The 6,000-nt window shown below is 39.6% G+C and overlaps 1 protein-coding gene across 1 annotated transcript in view; it reads left to right on the forward strand.

The window, feature by feature from the left end:
• LOC108793348 (protocadherin-15-like) overlaps positions 1 to 6,000 on the forward strand; it is a 311,837-nt gene that overhangs the window by 47,767 nt on the left and 258,070 nt on the right. The gene's annotated exons all lie outside the window — the stretch shown is intronic.

Genomic DNA, 6,000 nt, shown 5'->3' on the forward strand with positions numbered 1-6,000 from the left:
TGAGTGACAGTCACAGGTCTCTGCAGGGACAGGATCAAGAAGTGAGCGAGCGGCGGTATGTGTTCACTAACTTGCCGTTCTATTGAGCCGACGTGTGACCGTTTCATTGTCGCACGTCGGTGCAAACTATGAGGCTGAGTGATTTTCACTCACCTCATAGTTCTCTTTTAATGGCAGTTGCTTGGCTCAAACCCATGAGTTCTAAGGGAAGTTTTTACTTTGTCTTATGGTGCAGCTGGTCAAAAACAGTACCTACTGTACAAATCAGGCTTTGACAGAGCTGTACCTGTGATTTCCATTAGCTACCATGAACACCCACTTGGTTCGGTCCTCTAACTAATAGGAGTTTCTCTTTTTGTATTAAGACAGGAAGTAGATCTTGAAAATAGGCAGCAAATTCTTAACAAACGCAGGGGGAGAAACCAAGTGAAAAGCCTGATAAATATATGGAGAACGGGAGTTGCATCACCACTATGAGACCGGAAGTTGCCAGGGGTCTGTTACAGGTTTGGTCATAAGAGGGTGCTTAGGAGCAACAGTCAGTGTCAGAAACAGTGCTCAGAAGATGATTCTGCAGCTCAAGTAGACATGGAAGAATAAGAAACCCTGACACATTGAAAAGAGTGCATAGTAGATATGTTCACTTCCTGTTGCAATAAAACCACTTCTTGCCTTGAAGAGCAGAAAGAAAAGTAGTTTATTCTTCAAAGGCTGTTGCCTAAATGGTTTTTCATATTGGACCTAAGGTATCAATGTAGTTTTCTTTGCTCACTGTGGGAGAATACCTACAACAAGAAGCTATCAGAAATATGGTTTAAACTCTCAGACTTGGATCAGATCAGGCTGATCTTTTTTTCTGTCCCATGACAGAACTACTCTTCCTAAGAAAATCATACATATGGTTAGATTTAGGTGAGCTTTCTTATGATTCTCATAGTGATCCATTAGAGTAACTGACACATATTATTCTGGAAGAACACCACATTCCCAAGTTGTTCTTGTTTGCTCCTTATTAACACCTATTTTGTAAGTGCTATTTCTATATTATAATCATTCTCTTCCTCACATAGCTATCGTCACCCATTTTTAATCATTGTTATCCATAATTCTATTCCTCAAATTTGAACTGCAGGGAACCAAATGTAGGTACTTACACTTATAGGTGTGCACACAGGGTGCAACACCAAAACCTCAACAGCGGATAGTGTGTTTATAGTCACTCTGTGACTGACTCAGCGATAGAGAGGGCAGCAGCACTTGACACTTACATTCCTCACATAACAGCCACGGTCCTCGGTGCCTGGGAAGCTGCGAGTGAGCATGGCTGCAGCTTCCAATCCATCAGGAAGCCGGGCAGGTGGTGAGGTAAGGGACAGTTGAAGGGCTGGATTCCAACCAGTGCATCCTTAATATACAGTGTGTGTGTGTGTGTGTATATATAAATATATATAGGCTGCACACACCTATGCTTACATAAAAAAATACATTAAAGAGCTGCACTAGAAGGCCCTGTTCACACCTTTACGTTTTGTCGCGCGTTCAAGGCTCTATGAACGCTCTACAAAACGTACAAACATGAAAATCCCATTGTTTTCTATGGGTATGGTTCACACCTTTCCGTATTTCCGCCCGTCTGAACGCCCTACAAAACGGCCTACGCCCAAACAAGTACATGTACTTCTTTGGGCCGTTTTTGTTGGGCGTTTCCATTGGGATACAGCCAAGTAGCCCTTGGAAACGCGCGTCTGTCGCGTGTTTTTTTTACCGCGAATCGCGGTAAAAAAAACGCGCGACAGACGGGCATATTCAATACGCCTAGGTGTGAACCCAGCCGTACTGTATGTGTCTTTTATACATGCCTGGAGTTTACCTTTTAAATGTGCACTTCAGTCTCAGCCTGCTGAGTAGTTCAGTTGTTTATACAGATATTGTTGTAATGCACCAGTCTACCCCATTTCCACTGTTTGTAATCTGGCGATCTATGAACACACCACACTGCTTACCCTTCTATCCAATTTTATTTGCTCTGTATTACTGAAAAACAAATATGTTTTTAAATTAACTTCAAATAATATCAGGTAAAGATTTACAAAACAGAAAATGTTTTCCTGATTGTATCTTAAAAAGCAAGGTAATGAAACGTTAATTTACAAAAATCACCTCTAACCTTATCTGAGCATTAAACACGCTCCACATTGGCTAGCAGCTCCAGGGAATATAGGTGAAATCAATTAATTGCTTATGCTATCTAGCAAACACTACTGTTGTGTCTGAAGTCTCTGGTTACATGATTCTGTGCTGTACAAGTTCCAGCCCATGCTTTTATACTCTGCATTGGTGGGGCTGCATATGATTTATAGTAACAGATTAATAAACCAAGGAACACACTGGCCTGCTTTAGGCTTTAAGCCTTGGGTTTTATTTCAGGAATTTGCATAGCCACGCCATTATTTTCAGTGACAACCACCAAGTGCTAAAAATAACAGTCACGTGACTGAAGATAATGATCTTTATGGTAAATAACAAATGCATGGCAGCTTAATTTAAAATAAATCTGATGTGAAAAAACACTTCTAATAAAATAGTACATTGCAAAGAAGAAAGTATATATTTACCTCGCCTGCTGCTTGCCCTGCTGAATGCTGCCTTGATGAAGAGCATTCACAGCCTGAAGGCTGTTTAGAAACTGACACTTCCACTAGTGTCAGTCTCCTGGCCTCAAACTGTGCTCAGTACACCCCAGGTTAGTACTGAAGTAGGGATAGGTGACAATAAACACCAAGCGCAGTGCAGGACCAGAAATCCAACACTCACATAAGTATTGGTTTCTGTACAGACATCAGGCAGCAATTGTTTGTCATCAGTGCAGCGTTACGCAGTACAGGCAGCAGGAGAGGTAAGTATATACTTTCTTCTTTGCAGGGAACTATTTTATTAGAACTTCTTTGTGCGAGAGAGTCTTTTTAAGCCTAAAGTCAACTATAGGGATTTCTGCACTGGGAAAAGGTACAAAATTAATATCAGAATAAAAATGAGAGCTATTCAGCAAGAATGGCGGGTCTGTTGGGTAGACCTAAAAGCAATAAAACATTTTAATGCTTGAATGCAGTGTATTTGGTGACTAACAAATACAATCATTTATAAGTGATGAAAACTGGTGGTGTTGATGGCCTTTGCAGCTGTAAAATTTATGTTCTACGAAATTGTATGATCTGTCCTAAAAATATATATGTATTTGCTAGGGATGCACAGAAAGTACAAATTTGTGGTGTATCTCTAGTTTCTCTCCTCCCCACTGGGCGCTGCTCTATGTCCCCTCTGACACAGCAGGGAGGAGAGAAACTGTCAGGAGACCAAGCGGTGCGGGGAGGAGAGCGATGTGAGCGTGTCACAGGAGGCCGAGCTCTCCTCCCGTACCGTTCCACTCAGCCTCCTGAGCCGGCAGTGCAGGGGAGGGGTCAGCTGTCAGCCATGTCACAGGACACTGAGCTCTCCTCCCAACACCCTGGGATTAGCGTTCTGTGACAGCTGATGGAGTCAGGATGGAGAGTGGGTTACAAGCACTCAACGATTAGCTGATCCTTGAGTGTTTGTAAATACCTGGGAAAATGTATATTTACTGTGTCCCCAATTATGAATGAGCAGGAAGTGCTCTACATCACTTCCTGTTCATTCATGATTGTGGACATAGTACACATTAGAGCTGCAGCTAACGATTATTTTCATAAATACTATCTCTACAGGTTATGAATGGACAGGAACACTCAGTATAGATGCTTCCTGTTCATTCATAACAGGGGTTGCAGAATAAGTGCTCAATCTCTTTTTCTATTTTAAAAGGGAAATATGAGGGGTCTGTTTAGATCCCTGATTTTTCCCCAAAGCCCCAGACAGTAAAGTAAAAAAAATTAAAATAAAATAAAGTATTACAATTTTTTTTTAAAGAGTTTAGAATTTGTTTTTTCAGTTATGACCTGACAAATGTTTTAGTTTTGGTTTCAGCCTGAAAATTCAATTTCAGCGCACCTCAAGTATTTGTGTGTGTGTAATACAGAGCAATTCTCATATTTTTTACTATTTCTTTTTAACGCAGAGACGATATTAAAAGAATTTTCACATGTTTTTTACCCAAGGATTAGAAAATGTGTGAGCCTTGGTTGATAGTTTTGTGAATCTTTTGTAAAAATATTGATCATGAACCCTTTTGCTGCCAGCAATGTAAGGTAAACGTTGCTGGCAGTGGGCCCCTCTAAACAGATTCTCCCTGTAACTATAGCTTTCATTATTTTTGCCCTATCACTTATTAACAGGGTTATTCACAAAAGGGTGAAGAGTTTAGAGAAGGCAGGAGATGTGAACAATCTAAGACAACATAGCTGTTTTGGAAAGATTCGCCAATTCAGCTCACTTGTCAGTTCATCTGTGCTGTTCTAGATTGTTCACTTATCCTGCCTTCTCCAAACTCTTCACCCTTTTGTGAATAACCCTGTAAATGTTTGCCCTTACAGTCATGTTTCTAAAAAGCTGACTCCAACTCTCTCAGCTCGGCTTTCCAAAACCGTCTGTCCAGTACAAGATCAGAAGGCACAGAGCATTCTGCAGCAGTCGTCCAGCTACTAGCTTGAAAAAAAGATAAAAGGGGAACAAGGGAGTGGCTTGCCTTGCTATTCCTGTGTGTTTGTGGAGACACAGCTTACTAGCATACATAAGGGTGGCACCAGAGGACCCTGCAAGGGAAAGGAGCCACGCTAAAACAGGAAGTCAGGACCAATGCTGTGGGACCAGCAGCTTCTGCAGGAAGATAAAACTTTTAAACACCAAGAAGCATCATCCATTATTCAATTAGCATTTGAAATAGCTTAAAACATTTTGACTTTAACTATGATGACTTTTTCTGATTTGATATTTACTGATTTAAAAATGTGTGTCCTGTAAATCAAGATATACAGAAGGAAAGAGGCAAACTATTCTTAAACTAGTGTTGTGTGTAACACTGCTATCCCTGTTTCTATAAGACTAGGGCACATGTTACCGTCTTTCAGGTGTACATGTTACCATTTTTCATAGGGAAGATATTTCAGCATTTTTCTAATGACTGACAATCTTCTGCAGTCTGTGTCTAGTGTTAACTGTGCTACAGAAGTACCTTGCCTTATTCCCTCCCATAGTCAAATAAATCTTGATTAGGCAGTATTTACAGTATGTTTATTCTGAGCAGTATAAAGTTAATGTACCCATTTCTAAGAAGAGACTAAATGGTCTTCCAGGAAGTAGTTCATTGTTACCTCCATTTGATTAATAAAGACTTAGAAAAGACTGCAGGTTATAAAAGCGTGCTTCTTTGATTACATGCTTCTATTGTTTTATTTTTCTTAACAGACATATTCAGTAATTATACTATAATTATTATTCACATTCAAAAAGCAACTTCACAGTTCACAAAATCCCTGCACCATGTCTTTCAGGAATAGTGAGCATAAGTCCGCCTTAACAAAAACTGTTTAAGAATAAGAAATGTAAATATATTAGAAGCACATTATATGTTTAGATTCTTATATAGTCTTCAGCTTTATATAAATGTAATACTTTTTGATCATATCAAAGTGTATCTGCTGCAGTTGTGTAAAAATAATTGGCATAGTTTGCACAGTCAACATTTCTGGAGTGTGTTTTATTAATTTATTTAGCTCTGAGCTCACTTTCTCTTAAAATTAGTATAGTCTTGTATCTATAAACCCCATATGCCATTAATAGGATAGTATTTGCTCTTGAAGGCATCTGTGGTCTCTGTGAAACTGTATATGTGCAGGCATTGGCCATAGAAAATAATGGTGCATGAAAGTGGGCAAGACTGTACTTTCTATAGCTGGGTGTTGGTAAATCGCAACTACTCTAATTAAATACTCTAATTAAATACTACACAAAAACTGAAAATACTGACAGGCAAATCACAGATTGGGGCAGAATAAACTTCAGAGGGGGTGTTTATATATATATATA

The sequence above is a fragment of the Nanorana parkeri genome, unplaced genomic scaffold (assembly GCF_000935625.1).
Source record: "Nanorana parkeri isolate BGI_ZX_2015 unplaced genomic scaffold, ASM93562v1 scaffold741, whole genome shotgun sequence".
Taxonomy (NCBI): domain Eukaryota; kingdom Metazoa; phylum Chordata; class Amphibia; order Anura; family Dicroglossidae; genus Nanorana; species Nanorana parkeri.